The sequence below is a fragment of the Loxodonta africana genome, chromosome 6, assembly GCF_030014295.1.
Source record: "Loxodonta africana isolate mLoxAfr1 chromosome 6, mLoxAfr1.hap2, whole genome shotgun sequence".
In the NCBI taxonomy this organism is placed as follows: domain Eukaryota; kingdom Metazoa; phylum Chordata; class Mammalia; order Proboscidea; family Elephantidae; genus Loxodonta; species Loxodonta africana.
The window spans coordinates 77,396,642-77,408,936 of NC_087347.1; positions in this window are offsets into that span (position 1 = coordinate 77,396,642).

Sequence of the window (12,295 nt, forward strand, 5' to 3'; positions counted from 1 at the left end):
TGGCAACGATGGGCTCAGACATAGCAATAATTATGAGGATGGCTCAGGACCAGGCAGTGTTTCTTGCTGTTGTACGCAGGGTTGCTGTGAGTCGGAACAACACCCTCTGAGATAAATGTCTCTGGTCTGGTTGATTGGGGAGATTTCTAGATTCCTGTTGTATTGATTCTGACTTATCTGATGAGGTAGATGACTTAAAAAGCTAGAGAGTCCCCTGTCCCAGGCTTAAGGGGAATTCTAAGATAGTTAAATACAACCATGTGCCTTGTGCTTTTAGTTGGTACAGAACTTATGCCACGGCAATGCTCCAAGTCTCAAGAACAGTACCTCCAGATCCATTTTTCTAATTCTTGGACCATCGCAGCACGTTTGGGTTTTGTAACGCAGTTTGTTATGCAACTAGGTTTTTGTCTTGTTCAGTATAATTAAACATGGAATAGCCTTCCCATGTTCTCTGGGAAGGCACTCTAAGAACGTTGACGGGCTTCTAAATTTTTTATTTAAAAAATTCTTTTGATCATTTTAAATAATGATATGGAGAACCTAGTTGTGTTTCCTAGTTGCGTATCGTAATATTGGCTTTGGGATTTCTGTTAAGTCCTAGTAGCAAGGATAGATTAAGTAGAAAATAGAGGGCGCTTAAAAAAATTTGTTGAATTGAAAGGAAAGGGAGTGTAAAGGTTGACTGCATGATAAAAAACAACTCAAATGGTACTAATTGTAAAGTCTTATTCTAGTATGGGGAAAAGACCTTTGATGGAGCCTTTTTGTAGAACCAAATGGTTACATCACATCCTAGTAACTTTGTGATCACGAGGAACTTAAAGAAATTATCACCACCATAGCATATTAAGTATCTACATTGTCTACAGTGGGCTAGTGTGTCAGTATCAGTACTACAGACAGGTTGAGAATGACAACTGAAAAGAAGATTCTAGATTTAATTAAAATGGGCTGCAACTTTGCGTGTAAGTTTCTGAGATAGGCATTCACTGGTTTCTAAAAACCCTGCCCCAGATATTGCCAGTGTTAGAAGAACCTGACATGTTTGGGCTGTTTCTTGAAAATTATCAGTTTGGTAGTTGTTTTGAAATGTCAGGGGCATTTCTTCTGTGGCTTATGTGTTCCATGGGGGCCCATGCAAACATTTCCTAGGTAATTTCTTGACAGCCTCAGCACTGAAGACAAAGTGGGAAAGGCTTGCGATTTTGGAGTTAGGTGATCTGGATTTGAATCCTGGCTCTGTCTATTCACTATCTGGACAATCCAGTGTAACACTCAATTGCGTGGGTCAGTTTTTTTTTTTTTTTTGCTCATAAAATGGCTATATATCTACCTCACAGTGATGCTAGGAAGACTAAATGAGGTAATGTGTGTGAAAATGTTTTATGAAGAATAAAGTCTCATGCAGATTTCTAGCCATCATTATTACCCTTCTTCATAAATTTGACTTTTTCCAAACTTGAGGAGAGAAAAATATTGTGGTATCTTGGTATATTCTTTATAGGTGGTCCTGTGAATAATACATCTGTGCACACTTGACGTTGTTTTAGTGCTACAATAGCCTTATGTATTCATCAGGATTCTGATGAAATAAGTTTTACTTTGAATAGTATGAGATAATATATATTTGGAAATGACAGAAACCTAAGTCAAACTGCCTGAAGCCAAAAAGGAAATTTATTGAAATAATTGAACAGGTACAGATATTAGGTCAAACTATATGAAATTGCTGTTTTTCTAGATCAGAAGTAGTCAAATATCGACAATTTCATTTGGGCTCAGACTATGTCTTGCCAACCTGGTTTTTCTCTCTCTATCTCTTGGCTCTGAGCTAACTCCATTCTCAAACACGGCTGTCAGTGGCTCGTGGAGCAACATTCTTTCATGTCATTTTCACTGGGAAAGAGCAAGAATTTTTGTCTTTCTGTTCACTGCAAAAGTCTCAGTTGCACCTCAAGGGCTGCCTGGGTGGTATGCTCACTGGAGAACCAATCACTATGTCCAGGGCCATGGAGGTAGCCCACAGCTTAGGCTTAGGTCACATGCTTAGCCCTTGAGGTCATGGACTAAGAGTGGACATCAAGGGGAAATTGGGTAAGTCTTAGCAGAAGAATGGTGAATGGATGTTGGCCTGCAAAAACAACAGGTGTCCAGTACACCTTATCAGATCAAAATGACCCATGATATCATTTTCATTTTACACGTGAAGACAGACTTGAAAAGACTATAGAAATTTATCAGAAGCAGGCAGTCCCTGGATAACCCAATTAATTGAAGGAAAAAAAAAATTGGAAACACTAAGATAAAAGACATGGTGTTTCCTATTCATGTGAACAGGAGAAAGGAGGACTTCTAGGAGTTTCATTCGAAGCCTAAAGGGTTCTTATTTGGATCAAACGTTTGTGATGTACAGGAAAGCTATGGAAAATGAGCTGAGAGATCAGAATACAGGAGCCCTCGAATCCATTATAAAAAAAAATACCCCGTTCCAACTCATACCAATCCTATAGGGCAGAGTAGAACTGTTCCACATGGTTTCCAAGGAGCTCCTGGTAGATTTGAACCACTGACCTTTTGGTTGGCAGCCATAGCTCCTAACCACTACGCCATCAGGATTTCTGAATCCATTATAGGATTTCATTTTTTTGTTGCATCCTAGTACCTTGTTCCTTTTCCAACCTACTGTACTCCCTTGTTGATATTCCTAAGATTTTGCCCCATTCCAGGCACAAGTCCTTGACTATGAGTATGGAGGAGAGAGAAAGAATAGAGAAGACAGGTTTGGAGACAAGTTCAGATGCTTCCATGGAGACAGAGTACATCTTGATGCATATCCAAGAGTCCCGAGCGCCTAACCTAAGGACTTCTGCTATAAATGGTAGAATAGACATCTTCCAGACCTCACTGGATTATTCCAGAAATACCATATATATGTACTCTATGCCCATGGTTATTTTGTTGCTCTTTAAGTCTTATTTCTAAAAATAGGAGCTAAGAAAGTAGCAACATTTTCATTCCAGAAATAAGATCATTAACTTTTATGTTAGGGGACTTCTGACTTAGCACAGGGCTGAAACACAATACAAGGAAATGTAAGTCTCTGAGAAAATGACAGATTAGACAATTTGAAGTTTTAATGTTGAAATCTCAATACTTTTGGTCATTAGCCCTCAGGTCATGCCTGACCCCAAGGTTACTGGAAACAGTGAGAAATGAATGAAAGAAGGAAATGTAATTACCATTCTGTGCATTGAAAAGTTAAGCCACTTGTTCCCATGGATACAATGGCTTGTTTATTGTCCAGTCTTTGAAACCCAAGTTTGTAAGCAATACTGGAGGTCCTGTTTAAGTTTATGTATCATCAGCCAATAGCACATGAAGATTTCTGGTAACTTTGAAAATAAACCCTTACTCATTGATCTACTGATTCACATCAAGCAACAACATATCTACTTTTGAGGATCCAACTGGTGTTGAGAAAGCCTGAAAAAGAGGAAGAGGAAAGTAGCTATAGTTTTGTTATTCTAGGCTCTCTTGGATTCCCTTGTAAAAATCATTGTTTTATAGTGGCAGATATTTGCACGTCACTTTTTGCCCAATTCTTTGGTTTTTATTTCGTTAACGAGGAAAAACTTTTCTGAGTAAAGACTGAAAAAGGACTTCTAAGAATTCTAGGAAGTGCATTTGTAGCCTTAAGGATTTTGAGGCTACAAATTTATTTCATATGAAAATTGTTAAATGAAGTTGAACTTAAGAATGTCATCCTTTTATCTGAATTATGCCAATTTTCCCCACATTTTAATTTCACTAAAGGGGAAGAGAAAATGCTAGCATGTACTTTCACACTGGTTTAATTTTGGTGTGGGAAAGGGTGTGGAGAATACCTTTGTTTCAAGAAAAAAGAAACCCAACTCAAAGTGGCTTAAACAATGAAGGGTATTTATTGGCTCATGTGAGTGAAAATCTTACTATTTGGGTGGGGTTCAGGTCAGGTGCAGTCAGGGCTCCAGTTCCCTTTCTTTGTATTTTTCTTGACTGTCTACTTCTTGGTTTCAACTTTGTTTTCAGCCTGGCTTCCCATATGGTTGTAATGTACCTGCCAGGGCAAATGGGGCTACACATTTCCTTGATGTTATCCAGGGGGAATTAAACTTTGAGATGCTTTCAGTTATGTCCTCAAAAGCATTATTTCATTAGTTACTTACAGAACATTGTAATTTCTAAGGGCCCTAGATAGAAGTCAGTAGTTTCCCAAACTTGGCATATCATCAGAATCTCTTGGGGAGCTTTAAAAGCATATGAATTCTTAGGCTAAAACCCATACTTAGTAAACCAGGGCATGGAATCTGTACTTTTAAGAGCTTTCAGGTGATTCTGAGGTTTGGACAAATTGGGAACAACTGGTAACGCCTCTCATTTTTTAGTTTAGTAAACTGAGACTCAGAGATTAACTGATTTGCCACTGCAAATTCCTTCCAGTGGAGTTAAGTATACCCTGTTAAATCTGTTTTAGGAGGTGGGGATGTTAAAGGTAGCCACAAGGACAAAGAAAACTACTCCTGTAAGTTCAAGAGTCATAGGATGTAGTGTCTCCATTTCTAATCATCTCTTTTCCTGGCCAATGATGACAGGTCATCAGCCCCTCCCTATAGCCACTACCTGTGTCTTTGCTCTTTCTCTGGACACTCTTGAAGTCCTTCCTCCAACTCTAAGAACCTTAGATTCATTGAGCAGATCAAATGTTGGAGGTCTTCTAATCTTTTCTCTCACCCAGGTCAAATTCGTCATGGCATCTGTGACAGAGCCCACTGACTTCTAGAATGGCCATCTATTCCGTGGATGGAGTGAACATGATTAGAGTACTGGAAAACTTTATAGCTCATTTTATTTATCCTAACCCCAACCCATTGTTGATCCCACTGGGACTTGAACAGTCAGTTGATCTTGCCATCTCCTCATTGTCCCTCAATTCTCTCATTTATTTACATCCTTAGCTTAATGTTTTATGACTCATTAAAATCCTTTATTTGCATACACCCTCAGCAGCCTGGCTCCTTTTTCTTGCTTTGTGTCTTGTAAAACCCCAATCCTGGTTAAATCTTAATTCTCCACATCTGCATCTCTTTAGATAAACATGGCAGAAGAAAACATGTAACTACGCGGACCGACCTAACTTTAAATTCATGAAACTAGTCTCAGTTGGCACTCCATGCTGCCTGGCCGATCCATTCCCTCTTCTGCTTTTTCGTATCTCTGTCCTCAAACCTGCAACACCTTCTGCCTCATCCTCACACTTAGATGTTGACTTTGATTTTTTCCAGTTTAACACTTATAAGAAATAATCAGAAGAGAACTTCCACAAGCTCCCATAGCTCCCTGTCAGCACCTGCACTTCAGTCCATATGCTGTGTCTTTCCTTCTGTTACTCTGTATGAACTTCCATGCTCTTTAAGTCCAACCAATTAATTCATGTTCTACAGCCCATTCCTTCTCATCTCTCAGCAATTGTCTCCTCTCCAACAGAGTCTTCTCCGTTTTCCCATATTCCCTTCCAGGTATTACCCTAATTTCTCTGTTCCTATTCACAGCAAAATTCCGTGACAAATTTGTCCATATCCACAATCTGTAATTTCTCTTCTCCAATTCTCACTCAAATCCATGCCATTCCAGCATTTGTTCCCACCTTTGACAGAAATTTCTTTTGTTAAGATCACTGATGGTCATACTGTTAAATCCAGTGATTGATTCTCAGCTCCTGTCTTCTGTAACTGATGTAACTACTCTCTTGGTGACCTCATCCTGTCTCATGGCTTTCAATACTATCTATATGCTGACAACTTCCAGTTTATGAATCCATCCAGACCATTACCCTAAACTCCAGACACATATATCCAACTGCTTATTTCATATATCCACCTGGCTATGTAATTGTCATCTCAGGCCTGACATGTCCAAAACTGAACTCTTGATCTCCACTAATGCCCCAAACCTGTTTTTTAAGTAGACTTCCCCATCTCACTAAATGGTCTGACCATTTGACCTCCATGTCACCTCTGACCTCATCCCCAACTCATCTACCGCCACTCACAGTTCAACTTCCTCTATCCATTCCTGCTTCCTCCCCTTCCCTTCACAGGGGTTGATCCTAATAAACATCTTGCACTCAAAGCTCCATCTCAGCTTATATTTCCCAACAACCTAACTTGGGTGTGGCAGAAGCCACACAAAGGAGCTTGTGAGCAGAAGAGTGAGATGCTCTGACTGATGTTCTAAAAGGGTATGCTGTGTTACAGGAGTAAGAAGGGGAACAGAAGGAAAGCAGGGTGATCAGTAAGAAAGCTATTGTAATGACCCGGGTAAGAGATGATAGTGACCGGGATCAGTGTAGCAGATGTGAAAGTAGTGAGAAGTGATTAGATTCAGGATATATTTTGAAGACCAAAGTAATAGGATTTCCTGAGGGATGTGGGATATGAAAGAAAAAGAGGCGTCGTAGTAGATTCCCAAGGTTTGAGGCCTGAGCAATCATCCAGTCGATTCTGACTCGTATTGACCCTATAGGACAAAGTAGAACTGCCCCACAGAGTTTCCAAGGAGTGCCTGGTGGATTCGAACTGCCGACCTTTTGGCTAGTGGCTGTAGCACTTAACCACTATGCCACCAGGGTCTCCACCTTCTGACCACTGCATTTGAAATTAGCACCCACCCACTATATAAAAAAAAAAAAAAAAAACTAGTACCCACTATATGGCCTCTTCTTATTCCTCTTTCTTGATTTGTATTCTCCATTGTACTTATCACCACCTGACATAAAGCATATTTATATATTTCTTTACTCACTTATGTCTCCTCTTTTAAGTTGTAAATTCCACAAGGGTAGAGATTTTCATCTCTATAATTCATTGCTTTATCTCCAGTGTCCAGAATAGGGCTAAATAAATATAAGTTGCATGAATGAATGGATGGATGCCCCCAAGGATGACACCAAGACCAAGAAGAGGTGCCCCTCAGTGCATCACCATGTCCCTGGTATTGCAATCTCAAAATTCCAACCCCAGGTCCTCGGATGCCTGGTCCTGATGAAGAAAAAAGAAAATTGCCGTCTTTATCAAAGCAAGTGGCTTAGCAACGCTGTTTCCATTCAACTCTCCACTTTTCTCTGCCTTGCTGTTCCCCACTCCTGGTGATTCCCAATGCATTTGAGAGTAGCTGATACTGCATTAGCCTTTTAAACTTCCATCCCAGACATTGGTTACCCTAGGAGAATCCCTTGTCCATACAGAATGGGTCATTATACTATTTTTAGGACAGATTTGATACAGTAGCTTTTACAAAAAGATAAGCCAAAGTTTTTAGACATTATGTTAGTGGACTGTCATTCTGTGTTTAAACAGAACACAAAAGAAAGCTGTTTGAGACCTGGGCACAGTGAAAACAGTCTTGGTCAAACAAAAGACCCTCTTTGAAGAGGGGAGTGGCTTCCCAACTCAGGGAGGCAACATGGACTGTGGTGGAAAGAACATTACGTGTTAGGACTTTCATGGGTCTTGTTCCTGATGAATGAAGGAAAAATGGGCCCAACCAATGAGGGCCCCAGACTACTGAAAAATGCCCCCAGCTGCTTGTCCACTGGACACAATCTTTCTTATCTCAGACCCCATTCTTTCAAGGACTCCATATGCAACTGTGACCAAATAGGTTAAAGTAGGGGAATGACTCAGTTATATGCATGTATAGGTAGAGAAGTTGGGGGAATGAACTATAATAATAATAGCTAATTTTTTTTTTTCTTGAGTACTTTCTATGTGCCTGGCAGTATTCTCAGTACTTTACAGGTATTAATTTATCTACTTTTTATTAACAGTATCAATTTCATGGGTGAAAGGAACAAAGCAAAGGCAGGTGAGATAATTTTGTCCAAGGCCATCCAGTTAGTAAGTGGTTGAGATTTGAACCCGTGCTCATATTCTTTTACCTTTTCATTGTGGATAGTTAGGAGCAAGTAAAAGGTAGTTCCTCCGTAGGCTCTCAAACAAAGCTTCATTTAATGGCTCATACTATGATACCAAAAATAAATAAATAAAAACTAAAAAAACAAACCCGTTGCCATCAAGTTGATTCAGATTCATAGTGACAGAATAGACTGCCCCACAAGGTTTCCAAGGAGTGGCTGGTGGATTTGAACTGCTGACCTTTTGGTTAGCAGCTTAACCACTGCACCACCAGGGCTCCATATTATGATAAGGTGACCTCACTTAAGCGCTATACCTTTGCAGTCCAATCCTTTGGCATTTTTTGGCTACTCTTAGTAGTTACTCATTTATTCAGTACAGGTTGATCGAAACCTTAAGCTCCAGGCATGATGTAACTAGCTACTACAAAGGATAGAGAGATTTCTGTGACATTGGCCCTGTCCAAAATACCTTACTCTTGAGAAGGGTGCATTTCTACTTTAATCTAGTCATTCTGCTATACTGTTTAGGTACTGGCTAATTCCTCATTGCTGACTTTCTCCTATACTCTTATTCCATTATCTGGAAACATCCTCTGATCTATAATTACATGTCTTTTAATTTAAAGGATCTGTACCTAATCTAATCAGAGTTCTATTCTAATTTCCTGTTAGGGGTGGCCGTGACATATAGGTTTTTTTTTTTTGATGTATAGATTTTTAAGGGCTGTTGTTCTTTACTATTGATTAAAGTACCTACTAAGAAAACAAAAATCCTCACAACTGGACCAATGAGCAACATCATGATAAAAGGAGAAAAGATTGAAGTTGTCAAGGATTTCATTTTACTTGGATCCACAATCAACAGCTGTGGAAGCAGCAGTCAAGAAATCAAAAGGTTCATTGCATTGGGTAAATCTGTTGCAAAGGACCTCTTCAAAGTGTTAAAGAGCAAAGATGTCACCTTGAAGACTAAGGTGTGCCTGACCCAAGCCATGGTATTTTCAATCGCATCACATGCATGTGAAAGCTGGACAATGAATAAGGAAGACAGAAGAAGAGTTGACACCTTTGAATTGTGGTGTTGGTGAAGAATATTGAATATACCATGGACTGCCAAAAGAACGAACAAATCCATCTTGGAGGAAGTGCGGCCAGAATGCTCCTTAGAGGCAAGGATGGCGAGACTGCATCTTACATACTTTGGACATGTTGTCAAGAGCGATTGGTCCCTGGAAAAGGACATCATGCTTGGCAGAGTACAGGGTCAGTGGAAAAGAGGAAGACCCTCAACGAGGTGGATTGACACAGTGGCTGCAACAATGAGCTCAAACATAACAACCATTGTAAGGATGGCTCAGGACCGGGCAGTGTTTCATTCTGCTGTGCATAGGGTTGCTATGAGTCGGAACCGACTCAAGGGCACCTAACAACAACAAGTTCCCTTATACCACGTCTTAGAAGAAAAGTAACAGCCAAGTGAGGACTGAATCTGTTTACATTCCAGAGGACGCTGCTCTTGTACAGATGGAGAAAGCATTTGCCAAGGTGCCAAAAGGTATTTTGGCCCCAAAGCACTTCTCACCCTGGCCAAAGATGTCTGCTCTGTCGCTGTTAGAACCAGTTCTTTAGAGTAAGATATTGTTTCTTATGAAACTCCTGTTAAGATTCAGAAATATTTAGCCCTATAGGGTATATTAATTTCTGAGGCAGTCTTGCACAGTAAACATTTGCCAGAGCAAGGTTCAGAGAGAATGAGAGAAGGTTCAGAGAGAATGAGATCCAAGGCTAGTATGTTTTGATGAGGTACCAGAAGATGAAAGATACAGTCTTTAAAGGAAGCCAACTTCATCTCTTAATTGTTTTGTCTAAATGCAGTTTTTCTGGGGGGAAAAGATATTACTGTTTGTCTTTTTTTTTTTTCTTAGGATGGCTTTATGGGGAGATTTCTGCTGTTAATCTGTTAAATAGCCCTCAGTGATGGAACTTACTTTCTAATATGGGTCTACTCCTTCTGGTTAGGTCAGTTGAAATAGGATTGTTAGAACAAACAAGAGGTTGGCCCAGAAAGCAACAAGAGTTGCAAGACTCTATCAATCATTCCTTAGGTATTCATCAGTGCCAGGTAAGCCTGAGAAGAGGTTCTTGGATTTAAATGTGCATGGCAATGATAATTTTCCTAGACCATATTGATGACTATTGGTAGGAAATCTTATTTTTCCTCACGGTGTGTAATAAATAATTTGCAAATGAATAAAGTCAAATACTTAAGTCAATTGCTAAATGGTTACTTTTTATGTACCAACATTTTGAATTATTTTCCAGTTCTTCTGACATAAATATTTACTTCTTCCCTAGTATTTGGTGCAGTGAGGTGTTGAAAGAATTTGCTAAGTAATCATTGGAAGCTGAGATTCTAGAGAAAAGCAAAATGCATGGTTTAAAAATTGAACTTACTAACTGGAAGACAGTGAAAATTAGATATTTCTTTCTGTAAATAATTAAACCCAACAGAGCAGACAAGAGAAAACATGGCACCACGTGGGACTTGAGCTAAGAAGGATGCATATTGTATTGAATGCTTTCACCTTCCTGTAAGGGAAATTGAAGGGGTCTTTAATAGTTGGTGCTGCTTGTAAACATGTGCAACAGAATCCCACTGTAATCCAGGCTTATTTTTCAAGCATTTTACTGTGGCTGATAGAATGAGAAATGAAGGGAAAATGGAGTTTTATGAAGGCCTTAGCATTCTTTCCCTTTTGGAGGTCCAGGCCTGATTTGTCAAGGCCATTTTCCATAGCCCTCTTGTGCTTTTGGCTCATTTGTAGATGAGACAGTTGCCTCTATTTTTGTTTCAGAGAACAGTGGATCTACTAATTGAGAACTGGTTGACAACAGACACATAGAATATTGTATTCTTTCTGATTTTATTAAACCCCCTTCCCCTTTTTTTGAGGTAGGGACAAGTAGTTTGCCTTAATTTTACATCTATAAAAAAGGGAATAAGATTTTACAATTTTCATAAGGGTGAGCTTTGAGTATTAGCATTAATTTAGTGCTTTATTTTTACAATTAACAGGGTAAAATTGACTTTGTACAGTTATATTAATTTTTTTTATTGTGCTTTAGGTGAAAGTTTACAGCTCAAGTTAATGACTCCTACAAAAATTTATACACATATTGTTATGTGACCCTAGTTGCAATCCCTATGATGTGACAGCACACTCTCCCTTTCCACCCCTGGTTTCCTGCGTCCTTTTACCCAGTTCCTATCCCTTTGTGTCTTCTCATACCACCTCCGGACAGGAGCTGCCCATTTAGTCTCGTCTATCTACTTGAACTAAGAAGCACACTCTTCACGAGTATTATTTTATGTTTTGTAGTTCAGCCTTAAGTTTGAAGAACTGGCTTCAGGAATGGTTTCAGTTCTGGGTTAACAGTCTGGGAGCCATGTCTTCTAGGGTTCCTGTAGTCTCAGTCAGACCATTAAGTCTGGTCTTTTTACTAGAATTTGAGTTCTGCACCCAACTTTTCTCCTGCTTCATCAGGGACTGTCTGTCGTGTTCTCAGGGCAGTCATTGGTGGTAGCAGTGCACCATCTAGTTCCTCTGGTCTTAGGCCGATGGAATCTCTGGTTTATGTGACCCTTTTGTCTGTTGGGCTAATATTTTTCTTGTGTCTTTTGGTGTTTTTCTTTCTTCTGTGCCCCAGGTGGATTGGGACTAATTGGTGCATCTTAGATGGCCGCTCACTAGCTTTTAAGACCTCAGACACCCCTCACCTAGGTGTCCCCTGAAACCGTGGTCTCCAGACCCCACCCCTGCTACTCTGTCCCTCAAAGTGTTTGGTTGTATTCAGGAAACTTCTTAGCTTTTGGTTTAGTCCAGTTGTGCTGAGTTCCCTTACATGGCGTGTTATCCTTCCCTTCACCTAAGATTCAAAGAATGTTTTCTTTTGTGTTTAAACCTTTTCTTGAGTTCTTATGCTAGTGGTCTCATAAATTATTTGAGCTTTTGTGATTGACTAATTTCACTCAGCATAATGTCTTTCAGATTCATCTATGTAGTGAGATGTTTTGAAGATTCATCTTTATCATTGCTTAGTATTCTATTGTGTGAAGATACCATAGTTTTGTTTATCCATTTGTCCGTTGATGGGCACCTAGGTTGTTTCCATCTTTTTGTTATTGTGAACAGTGCTGCAGTGAACATGGGTGTGCATATATCTGTTTGTATGATGGTTCTCATTTCTCTAGGTTATATTCCAAGGAGTGGGATTACTGGATCCTATGGTAGTTCTAGAAACCCTGGTGGCATAGTGGTTAAGTGCTATGGCTGCTAA